The sequence below is a fragment of the Notamacropus eugenii genome, chromosome 5 (genome assembly GCF_028372415.1).
Source record: "Notamacropus eugenii isolate mMacEug1 chromosome 5, mMacEug1.pri_v2, whole genome shotgun sequence".
Classification (NCBI taxonomy): Eukaryota; Metazoa; Chordata; class Mammalia; order Diprotodontia; family Macropodidae; genus Notamacropus; species Notamacropus eugenii.
This window is the reverse complement of record NC_092876.1, coordinates 42,741,799-42,759,917: the sequence shown is the minus strand read 5'-3', so window position 1 is coordinate 42,759,917 and position 18,119 is coordinate 42,741,799.

Below are 18,119 nucleotides of genomic sequence, written 5' to 3'. Positions count from 1 at the left end.
CATTTGAAGATCAAATTGTCTATTGAGTTCTGGTGTTTGGCCAGAAAGCTCTGGAAATCCCTTATTTCGTTGAATGACTTTCTCCTTGCCTGAAATGTTATGCTGAACTTTGCTGGGTAGTTGATCCTCGGTTGGAGTCCCAACTCCTTTGCCTTACGGAATATTGGGTTCCAATTCTTTCGATCTTTTAATGTAGAAGCTGCAAGGTCCTGTGTGATCCTGACTGTGTGACCTTGATATTTAAATTGTTTCTTTCTGGCTGCTTGTAGTATTTTCTCCTTCACTTGATAGCTCTGGAATTTGGCAACTATATTTCTTGGGGTTTTGAATTTGGGATCCCTTTCCGGTGGGGAACGGTGGATTCTTTCGATGGCTATTTTGCCCTCTGAGTCTAGTACTTCTGGGCAGTTTTCCTTGATGATTTCCTGGAAGATATTGTCCAGACTCTTTTCTTCATCATGGGTTTCTGGCAGGCCAATAATTCTTAGATTTTCTCTCCTGGATCTATTTTCCAGGTCAGTTGTTTTTCCAATTAAATATTTTAGATTTTCTTCTATCTTTTCATTCTTTAGATTTTGTTTGACTGATTCTTGTTGCCTCATTGAGTCATTAGTTTCTACTTGTCCAATTCTAATCTTGATCGTATTGTTTTCTTCAGTTAGCTTTCGCATCTCCTTTTCCATCTGGCCAATTTTTCCCTTTAAGGAGCTATTTTCTCCATTTAATTTTTGTACTTCTTTTTCCATTCGACCAATTTTCCCAGTTAGGTTTTGGGTTTCCTTTTCCATCTGATCAATTTTCCCTATTAGGTTTTGAGTTTCCTTTTCCGTTTGATTAACTCTTCCTTTTAGGGAATTATTCTCTCCAGTTAATTTTTGAACTTCCTTTTCCATTTCTTCAATTTTCTTTTTCAGATTGATGTTCTCATCAGTGAATTCTTTTTTTATAGTTTTAAAATCATTGGCCAGTTTTTCTTTTATATCCTTCTTCAGACGTTCCAGGTAATCTAGTTGTGCTTGCGAGAAATTCATAGTCCCATCTGAGGTTTCAGATGGAAGTACAGTCTCAGCTCTGACCTCTTTGGTGTTTGTGTTTTGGTCCTTATCCCCATAGAAAGATTCTATGGTTTTTTCACTTTTCGTCTGCTTTTTCCGATTCATGATGTTGGCTGAGTGTTGTAGCTTTTGGTTCTTTCAGTCAGAAGATACAGATCTTTTAAGTTGAGTTGATGTTTGTCTAGGCTAAAAGCAGGCTTTTTTTTTTTTGTTGTTGTTGTTGTTGCTGTTGTTTCCCAAATCAACCCTGGGGTTAGCTTGATAGGTGTGTGGGAGGTGTGGTCTGGTCTCAGGATATCTCCTCAGCTGGCCTGAGGCAAAGGCAAGGTCCGGGGATGGTGATCCCAGCTTCCCTATTGTCTTCCCTTTTCCCCTGGAGGGCTGGGGCACGCCTAGATGCTAATGCGTGTTCCCGCCCCTCCTGGGGCTCATCTCCCGGGCTGAGGCTTGCTTGGGTCTCAGTGCGAATTTTTCTCTGCCCTGGGTCGTCTGTCCCTCCAGATCGCCTCCACCACAGTAGGAAGAATCCCCCTTTGCCACTTTTCCAGCCTCTGGTGCTATGAGACCACCTGCCCCCTTCTGCTGCTCCCACTGATCTAGGATCAATCTGGGGAAGAATTTTATGGTTCCCTCACGGTCATCGGGGGGGAGGGGAGAGCACTTAGTGATCACTCTGGCATCCCAGCTTCTGGATGTTCAAGTAGTGACCCACTGAAGTCCCGTCTTTAGACTGAAGATTTCAAAGGCTGTTGTGCTGATATCGTTGGCTCGGCCTGGCTTATCTCCTGCTCCGCTGGTCTCGCCCGCCACTCTCGGGCCCCTCGGGTCCCCTCCGTCCTGCCGCGCCGCGCCGACCGCGCTGCGCTGTGCGCCGGGGTCTTACCCCCGCGGAACAGATCCCTCCCGTGGACCTTCCAGTCCAGCCTGGGCTCCGAATCTGTCAAAGTCCATCTCCCACTGGATTCTACACCTCCAAAGTCTGGTCAGACTCTCCCCCCAGATATATCCAGAGGAGTTTTTCCAGGAGCTTAGGTGAGTCGTTGCTTTCACTCCGCCATCTTGGCTCCGCCCCCTGCTCTTCACTTTATTTAGGAGGAAAATGAAGTCTCAAAAAAGGAAACTCACTTGCCAAGGAACTGTAGGTAGAAAGTTTCAAGATATTCATTATATTCTAGAGATAATGTAAGCTCCAAGAGGTCAGGGACTATTTATAGGATCATAACTCCTGAACTGGAGGGAACTTTAAAGAACTTCTCATCCAAGTCTATAATTTTACAGATGAGGAAACTGAGGCCCAAGGAAATTAAATAATGTTTCCAAGGCTACATAGGTAGGAAGCATCAAAAGTGATATTTGAACCCAAGACTTGTAACTCTAGAGCCAATGCTCTTTTATCTTTGTATCTATGGCCTTGAAGAATCAGTACTTAATGACTATTGGTTGAATTGAATTGAAATATATTTAGCCAGGATTGAAACTCAGGTATTCTGACTCAGCTGCTTTCCAACTCCCAAAAGAACATGACTTTGGAGCAAGCTCTAGATTCACATGTACATACCACCCAGTAAGAGGTGTAAGGTGCATTCAAGGAAGACCAGTACTTTTGGTGTGATGGCTGCCCAACTTTTTAGGTGCTCTTTCCACCTTTGGTGTCCACCTGTTCCACCCAGCTCTCACCTGTGGCTCCAAGAAGCTGCAGCATGTGCAGCAGCCACACCCCGGTAAACTGTTTCAGCAAACGGGTCAAACGAGATTGAGGGTAACCAAGGGGTCTCAAACCCATTGGTGAGTTAGAGGGGTATCTGCCTTAAGTGAAGACTTCCCCTGGTGGAATGGGTAGATAAGAACAATTTGTTCCAAAGGCCATGAAGGCAGCTGAAGCAGGCAATGTGGAATGCTTAAAGTTTGGTTAGATACTGAAGATGCCAAGGTCATCCACTGCAACCTGAGCCATTGCCAGGCATCTTGACTCTGTCCTGCCACTAGACTATGATGACTCTGGAGGAGAGAGTGAGGCTGATGACTTCATGCAACTCTGCTTCACTTAAATCCAATTTACGTATGAATCAAAAGATAACATCTCGAACTAAACTGCCAAGCATTCAAACTATGCTTCAGAGAGCCCAACTCAGATGGGCTGGTCACATTGTTAAAATGCAAAAAGTACGCTTGCCAAAAAGACAATTTTGTGGAGAACTCACATGGGGCAGGTGATCACATGGTGGTCAGAAGAAGCGATACAAGGACTTTCTCGATGTCTCTCTCAAGAACTTTGGATTTGATTGTGCAACATGGGATACTGGCACAGGAACATTCAGCATGGCATACTCACATCAGAAGAGTTGCTGTGCTCTGTGAACAACACAGAATTGAAGCAGACCAAAGGAAATGTAGGATGTGCAAATTTGGAGTAACCACCCAAAATGCTTACATGAACTATCTGTGCCCAATCTGTGGTAGACAATTCCACGCTTATATTGGTCTGATCAGCCACAGTCATACACGTTGAAACTTTATCATGGTGATGTCATTTTGGCCCTCTTCAAGAATTAAGGACATCAACCAACCAACCACCCAATAAGTGTTTTCGAAACTTTCTTTCTTCTTTGTCTTGCTATTTTTCCAACCATGTGAAGTAGCACTGTTGATTTAATTAGCAAGCCTTTCACATACTTCCTCCCCATCCCTTTCATTTCTGTAATGTATTAAGAAATGAAATCTTCAAATATCCAAGCCAAATCCAGTACAGCAGGCCTCTGGGAAGGTGACTGTTGTTGGAGGTGGGAGGGAATTTCTTCAAATATTCCTTGCCCTATCATAATACTGACCCTGGGCAGAGTCTTATGTTTTTTTTAATTTTTATTATAAAATTAAATTACCCCTTAAGGGAAGTCTTTATCCAACACTCAGCTTTTGCAGTTAAATGGCAATTACTATCCAGATGCAAAAATAAAAACCCAGGGTAACCCATGTAATCAGGAACAATTCTCCTGTAAGCCCATTATCAGCATTTTCCCAGGCCACAATCCATAACTTTATAGGGGTATTTTTCCCCCTTTTGGTTTCCAAGTTTGTGTATAATACCCTGAATGCAACCCAATAAAACTCCTGATCTGTGATATTAAGTAGGTCATAAAGATGTCAGTGGGAATAACTTATTTTTAAACTGTCATTAAACATGATCTACAATTAAGATGGACTGTAAAAGATGATGAAAATTGGTGGCCTTCCATAAACTAGAGAAGGATTGTTTTTGCTATTGTGTGCAAGATGACAACTTCAGGGTCTGTGTTTCAGGCAGAATTGTTTCTAAAGGGCCAAGTCAGAAACATGCCAGGAGATTTCTCATGAATCATTTGTTGTTTTTCTTTTCCTACTTTTGTTAACCAACAGTGAATGTTTTGGATACTTATTCTTGATCTCTGAGTTGGTCAGCATAGAGAGTTCCTTATAAGACAACTCCCCTTCTCCTGATGGAAACTGAAACTACTTAGGCTTCAAGTGGTAAGTTCTATGGTAGTAACTAAAGGCATTAGATCCTAGGACTATATCAAAAGAGAATAAAGAGATCGCCTGGTTCGATCCCACCATTTTACAGATAAGGAGACTCAGTCTCAGAGAGTGTTCAGGGTCACACAGTTACACATCATCAGAGTCAGGATTTGAACCCCATCCTCTTTCTCAGCAGAGACAGCATGTCATACTAGATGGAGACCTAGCCTCCAAATGGGCTCAGGTTCTTCCTCAGGCACATATTCAACATATCTCAAACAGAACGCATTATCTAGTCTCCTTAACTACCCTACCTATAAAACCTTTCTTCGAAGGGCACCATTATTTTTCTAGTCTCTCAGATTCTTAACCTCAGTGTTACTGTCAATTCTTGACTCTCCCTCATCTCGCATATCCTGTCAGTAGGCACTATTGCCAGAGTCTCTAGGATTGATGCCATTTTCGTTACTCACACTGACACCACTGCCATAGTTTGGTCAATATCGCCTCTTCCATAGACTACCATATGGCCTCCTAATTGATCTTATCACCTCAAGTCTCTCTCCACTTCAATTAATCCTACACTCAGCTGCCAAAATGATTTTCCTTAAGTGAAGATCTGACCATATCACTCCTTGATTCAAATAACTCTGATACCTTCCTATTGGCCCTAAAATCAAATACAAAGTTTGTTGCTTAAATTTTAAAATCCTTCACAAACTGATCTCAGCCAACCATCAGCCTCGTATACATTACTTCTCCCTTCACTCACTCTACTTCTCAGACAAAATAGATGTCTCCTTGCTTCTCACACATATCACTCTATGACTTCCATCTCTGCATTTTTTTCACTTCTTGGCCCTTATTCCCAGAATCCTCTCCTTTCTCATTCCTCACTGACATCCTTCAAGAGATAGCTCAAACGCCATCTTCTAGAGCAGAGCTATCAAACTCAAATATAAATAGAGGCACATAAATTATATATAAGGATCCCTGTGAGTCACATATTGACTTGGACAACCACACACATTTATGTATTTTTTATTAATGTATCAACATAGTAACATCAAGTAGGAACTACATTTTAATCGAGTTTGGGAAGCACTTGGGAATGTTGTTGGTTAGAGTGTTTGACATCTCTGTTCTAGAAGAAAACTTATGTGAATTCTGATTCTTTGATTCAGAATTCTCTGATTCTCTCATGTAGAAATGGCTAGATCTTGTGTTATCCTTATTGTATTTCTACAGTACTTGAATTGTTTCTTTCTGGCTGCTTGCAATATTTTCTCCTCGACCTAGGAGCTCTGGAATTTGGTTACAATATTACTAGCAGTTTTTCTTTTGGGGTGATTTTCAGGAGGCAATTGGTGGAGCCTTTCAGTGTCTATTTTACCCTTTGCTTCTAGAATATCAGGAGAGTTTTCATTGATAATTTCTTGAAAAATGATGCTTAGGCTCTTTTGTTGATCACGGCTTTCAGGTAATACAATAATTTTTAAATTATCTCTCCTGGATCTATTTTCCAGAGAACTTTTTTTTCCAATGGGATATTTCACGTTATGTTCTATTTTTTCATCATTTGGTTTTGTTTTATAATTTCTTGATTTTTCATGAAGTCATTAACTTCCATCTTCTCTGTTCTCATCTTTAAGGAATTATTTTCTTCAGTGAGCTTTTGGACCTCCTTTTCCATCTGTTCAATTCTGCTTTTTAAGGCATTCTTTTCCCCATTGGCTTTTTGGATCTCTTTTGCCATTTGGTTTAGTCTATTTGTAAGGTGTTTTTTCTTCAGTTTTTTGGGAGTCCCCTTTAGCAAGTAGTTGACTCATTTTTTCATGATTTTATTGCATCACTGTCATTTCTCTTCCTATTTTTTGCTCTGCTTCTCTCACTTGATTTTCAAAATCCTTTTTAAACTCTTCCATGACCTGAGATTAATTCAAATTTTTCTTGGAGGCTTTGAATGTAGGAGCTTTTACTTCTTCTCTGATTGTTTTTCCAGTTTCTGCTCATTTCCCCAGCCATTTACTTGACTTTTGATCTCTGTCAAGTTATTCCTCTTTTTCCAGTGGGAGTGGAAAAAGTATTGTCAACTGGTTGACTCCTCCACAGTCTATGGGCCTAGAGATGCAGAAACTGCCTCTGCTTCTGCCACTTGCTGTTACACCACAAAACTCCTTTGCAAATCTTAAAGAAATATAAAAATGTTGTTAATATTATTATTGTTGCTGTTGATATTTCCTTTGCTCCAAATCTCTTTAGACTCTCATTCACACCACGCACCCTGGAACAGAAAATAGAACAAGGAACAATATATGGCACTCATTTAAGAGAGAGAAGAATCAGAAAAAAATATTTCACTAAAGAGGCTTCCAGAGAGTTTCTTCAGTCTTCAGAACAGAATCTTGTTATTTTTTCAGTTATTCAGCTGTACATAATTATAACCCTATGAACCCTAATATGCCAGGCCCTTCTATCCTCCACTGTCTCTTGAAGTCTATTCAAGTTCATATTTGTTATTTTTGTGACACCATCCCTCCATTTCATCCTTTTCCATACCCTTCTCCTTTTGCCTTAAATCTTTTTCAATATCAGGGGCTTTTTCAATGAGTCCCATCTTCTCAGTTGGTGGCCAAAGTATTTAAGCTTCAACTTCAATTTTTGATCTTCCAGTGAATAGCCTGAATTGATTTTTTTCTTGCCTCTTTTATGTGACAGATAATGTATTATGTATTGATGATACAATGTATTATGTATTTATGCATTGATTGATTTGATCTTCTTGCTGTCCAAGAGACTCTCAAAAGGCATCTTCTGTACCACATTCAACAGCATTGATTCTATGACACCCAGCTTTCCTAAATCTAAGTCTCACAGACATACATTGCTACTAGAGTAAAAAACGAAAACAACACACAAACAAAACAAAACAAAACAAAACTCAATTAAGTAAATTAGGGGAAAATCTCAGTAAACAAAGTTTGTGTTCAAACTCTACCCTACCCTCTTCCCCAATTTCCATCCTCTTTCCCTTCCTTCTTTTTGAACTCTTCTTTTTCCTTATTAAGAGCTTTTATGAAATGGTCTTAGCTTTAAGGAAATTTCAGTTGGTGTTTTTTTGTTTGTTTGCCTGCTTGTTTTGTTTTTGTTTTTAAGCAGGGAGACAAACCCATAGCTAAACCAATCCCAACCAGCTCAGCAGGAATTTCACATATGAAATCATTCTTTTCGGTGACTTTTCTTCCTCTTTCATATCACCTTCTCCAAGCTCATCTGTTATCTGTATTGGCATGAAGAAATTCCTTTAAACTCCACTCATACTCCTGACAGATAGCAGTAAGACTGTTCATTCTCTGTCTTACATTCCTACAGCTTTCACCATATAGCTGTTCTTACACAGAAAAGTCTTCCAGAGAGAAGATGCATCATGTACATCTGAGTGTTATATTAAGGTCAAAGCCCACTCTTCAAAGAGTAGACACACAGACATTTTAAGCCTAGACTGGGCTTTAACTTCCAGAGGAAAACTTACGAGTCTCTCGAAGCAGATAAGAAATGGGTATCTTCAGTTCTTTATTGTTTCTCTGCGGCTCCCAGTTCTGCATTAAAGAAGATGCTAACCCTAAAATCCCTTTCTTGGGAGAGTTGCATAAAACCACAGGCCTGATAGCTCACTTCTAATTCATATTTTCTGGATTTGTTGGCTTCCATACGTATGAGGACTATTGACCCCCCAAACTCTAAAAATCTCCAATGACTGCTAGCTTTCTTTGCCAGGGCTCCTCAGCCTCTGATCTTCTTTTAATCAGTTGCTTTTATTTATCTACAGGACCTCTTGCATTAATTCAAAAATTCAAGGCATCAAAAGGGGAAAAAAGTGAATAAAAGAAAGAACAAGAAATTCCAAATGAAAGGGGTTTTGATTACCCCACATCTCCTTCTCCATGCTTGGGTGTTGGGCTTTAAGAGGTCAATTCTTGATGGCTTCATATTATTTACATCTTGGAGTGGGAAGAGGTAATGGCTGGGTTACTCATTTTCTAGAACTTTGGACTAACAATGTGGTTTAGTGAACAGAACACTGGACTTTGGATTAAATCATTCTCAAACACTGGAGAGGCCCAGGATGAATTGGATTCAAATCCTGTCTCTATCATATATTCACTATGTGACCCTAAACAAGTCACTTAATCTTTTATTATTCTGACCAAATCTCTAAGACTATAACTTACAGAAAAGGAACCAACTTACAAAGGTAGAAGGAGTTTCTTCATCTGGTGGTTTTCCATACCCATGAAATAGTAGGTTCAGTTCCTATCCTTGTCTCTCAGGTACTAACTAGCTACGTGGGTCTAGGCAAGACAACAAATGCCTATCAGGATCTGTTTCCTTGTCTTTAAAAATGGGCCTAAGAAAATATATAACCTTTATTATACAGGGTTGTTGTGAGGAGCAAATAACATGATTTACGTAAATGCTATATAAATGTAATCTGTTATTATTTACAATCTCACCAGGAGGCAGGGAGTCCCAGGATTAGTTAATAGACATTTAATTCTTTTGGGACTTCCTTTATAGACATAAAATTCTAGTGCAGAGGGCATTGTCCTGACACCTTGATCAAAGCACTTTTCTCTCCTGACCTCAGTTTTCCCATCTGTAAAAATGGCAAGGTTGGGCTAGATGATCTCTGAGATTCCTTCCACATTTGACTTTCTATACCTGCAATTCTATATCTATTCAGTCACATTTATTAAATGGTCCCAAAGGCCAGGCATAGAAGTCATGAGTTGATTTTTGAAGGTCCCGTGTCCATTGAATGATCCCCTTAGGGAAGATAAGGAAAGGGAGTATATAAGAGGATATATAAGAAAAATTCTGTGTAGGATGACCTGCCATAGATGCATTGAAATCTTAATGAATGCTCACTTTGATGAGATCATAGATAATTGAACTTTTAAAAATTAAATTGATATTTCAACATTGGGTAGCACAGTTCCCCAAATGACTCTTCTGTCCTCTCTTTGCTTGACTCGGCCAAGTTGTTTTTTCACAATCATGTCTAACTCAACGAGAGAGATGGGAGCCAGTGCGATGGGAAAGAACACAGACTTCAGAGTTGGAAGACCTAACTTTACATTCCTTCTCTGACACTCCCTGCCTATGTGACCTTGGAAAAAATTATTTCACTTCTGTGTACCTTAGTTTCCTTAACTGTAAAATAAGGAAGTTGTATTAGATGAGTCTCTGAGGCTCCTCCCACCTCCAGATCTGTGATTCTCAAATTCTATGACTATGTGACTCTTTACAAATAACTTCACTTCTTCAAGACTCATTTTCCTCATCTGTAAAATAAGGGCATTGCACTAGATGGGTCTCTGATATCCCTTCCAGCTCCACATCTATCAGAGTTAACTGACATTTGTTAAGTGCTTATGATATGCCAGCCACTGTGCTAAGCAATAAAAAGGCATGACAGTCCCTACCTTATAAGAACTCACAACTAATGGGGGAGATAACACATTATTATAACATAGCATATATGGTTCAGTGGATAAAGTGTTGGATCCGGAGTCAGGAAGACTCATCTTCCTGAATTCAAATCTCACTTCAAATGCTTACTAGTTGTGTGACCTTGTGCAAGTCACTTCACTAGGCTTACCTCAGTTTTCTCTCCTGTAAAGTAAGCTGGAAAAGGAAATGACAAACTATTCCATTATCTTTACCAGGAAAACCCCAAATGTAGTAACAAAATTGGACACAACTGAGAAATTACCGAACAACAACAAAAAACACATTTAACAAAGTTGATAGATAGACATGATAAAGCCATGCTTCATGGGTGAGAAATTATCATGTGGAGGGCATGTGAGGTTCTGAGTTGATTTCATTCTGCTGAATGATAAGTTTCTGAAGATGCTTTTTAATCTATGAAAATAGCTGGATGGGAAGTGACGAGGAGAATCCCTGGTTGCCATCTTTAAATACTGGAAGAACTGAGAGGAGCTTTTCAAATGTCCATCCTCTACTCTCTCCAATGATGGTCCTCTGATTCTTTTGTGACTCAGTTTTATCTCCTGTCCTGACTGCTTGATGCCTTCTACTTTCTCTTGGAATTTCACATATCATTCAATGTCTCTGAAAGATTGAAATTTGGACCAGTTTGAGTCTCCGGCTCTAATCTCTTGTGTCCTGAAGATGCTTGGTTAATGCCAGCTCATGTCACCTACCCTGGGATTTAGAGAAATACCCAAGTGGATGCAGAAGAGAGAGTCTTTGCTTGCAGCAGCAGCCCAGCATGGTACTTCTGCCCCCTCATAACTCTCCCAGCAGACATGATTTGGGTAGAGAAAAGCAATCCCTCCCTTTTGAAGGGGAAAGGGGAGATGCTCTTAGAAAGCAGCAGCTATATTGCGATGGGCACAGTGGATAGAGCCCTGAAACTGGAGTCAGAAAGACCTGAGTTCAAATCTAGCCTCATATACTGGTTAGCTGTGTGACCATGAGTAGGTCACTTCCATTTGCTTTTCTCAGGTTCCTCATATTCGAGATGGAGATAATGATTATACACACCTCCCAGGGCTGGGGCAGGTAGATGGCACAGTGACTAGAGCACTGGGTTTGAAATTACAAAAACTCCTCTTCATGAGTTCAAATCTGGCCTCAGACACTTATTAGCTTCATGACCCGAGGCAAATCACTTATCTATATTTGTCTCAGTTCCTTATCTGTAAAAATGAGCCAGAGAAGTAAATGGTAAATCACTCCAGTTTCTTTGTCAAGAATAATTATAATAATAATAATTAATATATAATTGATTAATATAATAATTATATATCAATAATATATAATAATATAGCAATATATAATTATTAATTGTGTTAACATATTATGGGTTATAATTATATTAACATAAATATATAATTTATAGAATAATTATATTAATATATAATTAATGATTAATATGATTAATAATATATCAATATATAATTAATTATATATAATAATGATTATATATTAATATAATAATAGTAGTATTATAAGGTACTTAGCACAGTGGCCAGTACACAATAAGCTCTTAATAAATCTTTCCTTCCTTCCTTCCTTCCTTTCTTCTTTCCTATGTGTCCCTAGCATCTTTCATGCCCTCTAGAACATAGTAGGTTTTTAATAAATACTTGGTGCACTGATGTGAATTTAGATGGAGAGGCCCAACAAAAGGCCTACAAATATAATAAATAATAATAATAATAACAATAATAACAATAAATGAGCTAGTATAAGGTTCTCAAAGCATTTTATAAATATTATCTCATTGGGTCATCGCTACAAGCTTTGAAGTGCTATTATTAGCTCCATTTCTTCTATGAGGAAACTGAGTCAGTCATCCAGTCAGCTAGTGTTTATTAAGAGCCTACTGTGTGTCAGGTACTGTGTTAAGTGATGACAGACAGAGGCTAAGTGACTTCCCAGGGTCACATAACTTGAGAGATCAAATACCTGTGAAATTGGAAGAAGATATGATATTATAGATTTAGAGCTGGAAGGAACTTTGAGGTCATTGGGCAGCCACTCCCTCATCTTATTTGCATTTTTTCATGCCTGTAATTTCATTTTTTCCTTTAGTATTTCATTTTCTACCAAATATATGTAAAAATAATTTTTAATATTTGTTAAATTTTTGAGTTCCAAATTCTCTTCCCCTCTCTTTGCCTGCCTCGATGCAATTGTACTCATTTGTAAAGGAAATGTCCTCCTAGTTAGGAAATTCCTTCCACCAATGCTGATCTGCTGCTCCTTTGCACTCTTGGTGAGTTGTCTGGGATCAGAGAGAGTTTAAATGATCCAAATCCATGTCTTTCTGCCTCTAGGATCAGTTATTGATTGTGCTGCATTGCCTTTCTTAATCCAGTCATTTCACATGCGAGGGACAATGGCATTTTAGAGAGCTGCCTGAGACAGGAAGAGCTTTAGAGACATGATTAAATTCACACAAGGAGTAAGGGACAGAACTGGGTTTTGAACCCATGACCTCTGACTCTAAATTCAGTACTCTTGTCCCTGATGAGGTTAGGGAGGCACTTTAGGATTCTATAGGAGGAGCTGGACCTAAAGACAAGCCAAATTTCCCTTTGCCTTTAAGCCCATGAGTTCCATCGTTTCAGGCATCAGATTAAGGGGAAGGTTGGGGGCAGGGAGAATAGAGTCCCTATGATGACTTGGCCAACCCAACAATTTCCTTGTCTGTCAGACATTCTGGTCTGATAGTGGAGAAAAGAGAACTACATCAAAGAAAGTCGGTGGGATGCTTGTGGCTGCCAGAGCTCCACAGAATCTGAGGACACCCTGTCACAGCTTACCTTTATCGGGGGTACTTGAAGCCTGCAAAATACTTTCACGTTGTTTCTGAAGCATCAGTGGGCATGAATGAGCTACTGAAGGGAGGAGCCCCCACTTCCCAAGGCAGCCCTTTCCAACATGGGGCAGTTCTAGTCATTGACATCATCAAGGTTGAAGGTTCATCTGCTGCTCCTAGTTCTTCCTTAGGGTTGGGGAGGACATGCAAAAGAATGAGGCTAATCCTGCTTCCAAGTGACAGCCTTGAAAATATTTGAATGAAGTGATCATTATTCCTTGAAGTTATACTCCAAAATCTGGTAAGGATAGAAGGAGGAAGGCAGGAAGGAAGGGAAGCATGGAGGGCAAAAGATAGAGCCGAGTGACTGAAGGCAGATTGAAAGGGAGACTCAAGCACAGAACCGGAATTTGAACCAAAGTTTTTTGCATTTGAGGTAGGGACACTCTTTGGAGTTTATGGAAATCACAAATAGCTGAGTGTTTTCGAGGAGTAGGACCTTAACTCCATAAGCAAATTGAACCATTGTTATCCTTGGAGCAGCTATGTCTAGCATAATGCTTTGCATGTAGTAGGCAGTTATTGAATTTACTCAATGCTGACTTTAATGATCTTGGGCAAGTCATGATACTTCCCTGGGTCTCAGTTTCCCCTTCTATAAACTGACAGAATTAGATTAAAAGGCCTTTCTGTTCCCTTTAATGTTTATATTGATTCAATAAATTAAATTGAATTGATCAAAGAACTTTGAATGCTAGGTGAAGTAGGTTAGATTCAATTCAAGGCAGTGGATCCTTGGACAGTATTAATGCAGTACCTATGCATAACTGGATACACTGGGAATAAGACAAAGCAGTTGTTTGTTGTATAATTTCATAGAGAAGGTAGCATGGAACAATGGGGAGGGGGTGCTGCTACATTTTGAGGCAAAGAAACTGGATCACAGCATTGGCTGCTCTGCTAGCTATTCACCTGACCATGGACAGTGCACTTTAACCTCAATAGGCCTCTGTTTCCTCATTTTTGAAATAAGAGGGGTGGATTTGATGACATCATTCAATTCTAAGTCTATGTGTTGATGACCTATTCTAATTTTTATATACTCAGTGTCTATCTCCCTCTATCTTCCTCTCTGTCTCTCTCTGTCTCTGTCTCTGTCTCTGTCTCTCTCTCTCTCTCTCCCCCCTTGTCCCCTCCTCTTTTTGTCTCCAACTCTTTTTTCTTTCCCCCACACTGTCTTTTTGCCTGTGTCTCTGTCTTTGCCTTGGAACTTCTACTTCGGCCCTCCTTGTGGCTGACCCCCAGGGCTCCTCTCTGTCCTAGAACTATGACCCAGAACTCTGTATGGAAAATATGGTCAAGAAAGTTGCCAGTGCCAGTAAAGGGTCCCCTGTAATCTCTTTCTGACCAGTTGTCTGACTCCCACCACTCCCCTTATGGTCTCTGGGCTTACAGTTCCTGAAACTGCTGCTGCTGCTGCTGTTACAGTCATGGTCCCATGTGTGGGCTCTGGACAAGACTCCACCATGGCATCACAGACTTCTCCTGCCAACCTCTTAAGTTTTCTTAGGCCAGAAAAATGTCTCACCTCAATCTTTTTTTGACCCTATTATTCCAAAATTTGACTTAAGCAATTATTTTAAAATTATTTGGAGGGGAATATTGACAGAATTTAGCTAGACCGCCTCTAATCCACCATTGTTGGCTCTGCCAGAGCCTTTCTCCCAATTTTAATCTGAGATCCAAACTCTACCATCTAGCCCAAATTGGTCTACTTGCTGTCCTTCACAGAGTATATTTCAACCCCTGCCTTCAGAGCCAGGCTTCAGAGCCTGATTGCAGGTCAGGATGCTCCAACACTATCAGTGCCCAGTCTTTTTCCAAGGTTAGAACTTGCTGCTTCCTAAAAAAAAAGACCCTGCCCAATCAACCTGGTTTCAATGATCTTCCTCCTTCCTCCCCAAGGCCTTAGTTTTTATGTTGTATATATTATTTTTTCTATGTAGTTATATGTTTTTACATTATTTCCCCAATGAGATTGTAAGCTCCTTGAGGGCAGTGACTATTTCATGCTTTAATTTTTGGATCCCCAACACTTTGTCTGGTAGATTGCAGGTTCTCAATAAATGCTTATAGATTGTCTCATTAAGATCCTTTTCAACTCTTTTTTTTTTTGTCATTGTGTTGGGTCACTAGTTGTGACAGACCAGCTGGTGGTTTGGGGTATAGGGAGTGAATGAAAAGAGGGAGGAATAAAAATAGAGGTAAGAAAGCATGGCATGGTGGAGAAATGAATAGAGAACTAAGCCTTGGAGTGAGGAAGACTCATCTTTCTGAGTTCAAATCTAGCCTTAGATACTTTCTTTTTTTTTTTTCAAAAAGATCTGTAATGATTTATTTATTTTTTTTCTTTTGTAATGTTTAACAATCACTGCCATAAAATTGTGATTTTATCCCCCCCACCTACCCCCCACTCCCCCCCTCCCTCCCCACGACTGCATACAATTCTGTATAGATTCTGCATATACTTTCCTATTGAGTATATTTTCACTATAGTCATGCTATGTAGTCAGACTAAGATAAATGAAAGAAATTGTATAACAAATCAGAACATGATACACAAACACATACACATACACAAACATGATCTGCTACAATATGTGAGTGACTTCCATATTTCTCTCTCTGAGTGTGGCAGGCATTTTGCCTTGAGATCCTCCATTGGGATTTTTTTTTTTTTTTGGTAAGAAGTTCTTGTGTTATTACACAAATCTAAGTCTACCAGAAAAAACTCTCACACACTGTGGTTGTTGCTGTGCATAAAGTTCTCCTGGTTCTGCTCCTTTCACTCAGCATCAGGTCATATAAGTCCTTCCAGGCCTCTCTGAAGTCTTCTTGTTCATCATTTCTTATGGCACAATAGTACTCCATTACATTCATATACCATAATTTATTCAGCCATTCCCCAATGGATGGACATCCCCTTGACTTCCAGTTTTTGGCAACTACATAGAGTGCTGCTATAAATATTTTTGTACATGTGGGACCCTTTCCCATTTTTATGATCTTTTGGGGATATAGTCCTAGTAGCGATATTGCTGGGTCAAAGGGTATGCACATTTTTGTAGCCCTTTGGGCATAGTTCCAAATTGCTCTCCAGAATGGTTGGATGCGCTCGCAGCTCCACCAACAATGAATTAGTGTTCCAACTTTCCCACATCCTCTCCAGCATTTATCATTTTCTTGTTCTGTCATGTTTGCCAATCTTATAGGTGTGATGTGGTACCTCAGAGTTGTTTTGATTTGCATCTCTCTAACCAATAGTGATTTAGAGCATTTTTTCATATGATTATAGATAGCCTTAACCTCTTCCTCTGAAAATTGCCTGTTCATATCCTTTGACCATTTATCAATTGGGGAATGACTTGTATGATTATACATTTGGATCAGTTCTCTATATATTCTAGAAATGAGGCCTTTATCCCCGAGCTTAGCTGTAAAAATTCTTTCCCAATTTACTACATCCCTCCGGATTTTGGTTGCATTGGGTTTGGTTGTGCAAAAACTTCTCAGTTTAATGTAATCAAAGTTATCCATTTTGCATTTCATAATGCATTCTATCTCTCCTTTAGTAAAGAATTCTTCCCTTCTCCATAGATCTGATAAATACACTATTCCTTGCTTCTCCAGTTTATTCATGGTATCAATCTTTATACCTAAATCATGTACCCATTTGGACTTTATTCTTGTGTACGGTGTCAGGTATGGGTCTATGCCTAATTTCCGCCACACTGTTATCCAGTTTTCCCAGCAATTTTTGTCAAACAATGAGTTCTTATCCCAGAAGCTGGGGTCCTTGGGTTTATCAAACAGAAGGTTGCTATATTCCTTGCCTACTGCATCTTGAGTGCCCAGTCTATTCCACTTGTCTACCTCTCTGTTTCTTAGCCAATACCAAGTGGTTTTGATAATTGCTGCTTTATAGTAGAGTTTGAGGTCTGGTAGCGCTAGGCCACCTTCCCAAGCATTTCTTTTCATTAGTCCCTTTGATATTCTGGACCTTTTGTTTTTCCAAATGAATTTTGATATTATTTTGTCCAGCTCTAGAAAGTAATTGTCTGATAGTTTAATTGGTATGGCACTAAATAAGTATATTAATTTGGGTAGAATTGTCATTTTTATTATATTAGCACGGCCTAGCCATGAGCAACTAATGTTTTTCCACTTACTTAAATCTGACTTTATTTGTGCAAAAAGTGTCTTGTAATTGTGTTCATACAATCCCTGGGTTTGTTTTGGCAGGTAGACTCCTAAGTATTTTATACTGTCTACCCTAACTTTACATGGGATTTCTCTTTCTATCTCTTGCTGTTGGACTTTGTTGCTAATATATAGGAATGCAGAAGATTTGTGTGGGTTTATTTTGTACCCTGCAACTTTGCCAAAGTTGTTTATTAATTCTAGTAATTTTTTACTTGAATCTCTGGGATTCTCTAGGTAAATCATCATATCATCTGCAAAGAGTGATAACTTAGTTTCTTCTTTGGCTATTTTAATTCCTTGGATATCTTTATCTTGTCTAATTGCTACAGCTAACATTTCTAGTACCATATTGAATAATAGCGGTGATAATGGACAACCTTGTTTCACCCCTGATCTTATTGGGAATGCATCTAGCTTATCCCCATTGCATATAATGCTTGCTGAAGGTTTTAGATAGATACTGCTTATTATTTTATGGAAAGTTCCCTTTATTCCTACATTCTCCAATGTTTTTAGTAGGAATAGATGTTGTATTTTGTCAAAAGCTTTTTCTGCATCTATTGAGATAATCATGTGGTTTTTGTTAGCTTTGTTGTTGATGTGATCGATAATGCTAATAGTTTTCCTAATATTGAACCAGCCCTGTAGTCCTGGTATGAATCCTACCTGATCATAATGTATTAATCTCGTGATAAGATGCTGTATTCGTTTTGCTAGAATCTTATTTAAAATTTTTGCATCTATATTCATTAGAGAAATTGGTCTATAATTTTCTTTCTCTGTTTTGTCTCTTCCTGGTTTGGGTATCAAAACCATATTTGTATCATAGAAAGAATTTGGGAGGACTCCTTCTTCCCCAATTTTCAAGAATAGTGTATGTAGTATTGGAATTAACTGTTCTTTAAATGTTTGATAGAATTCACTTGTGAATCCATCTGGCCCTGGAGATTTTT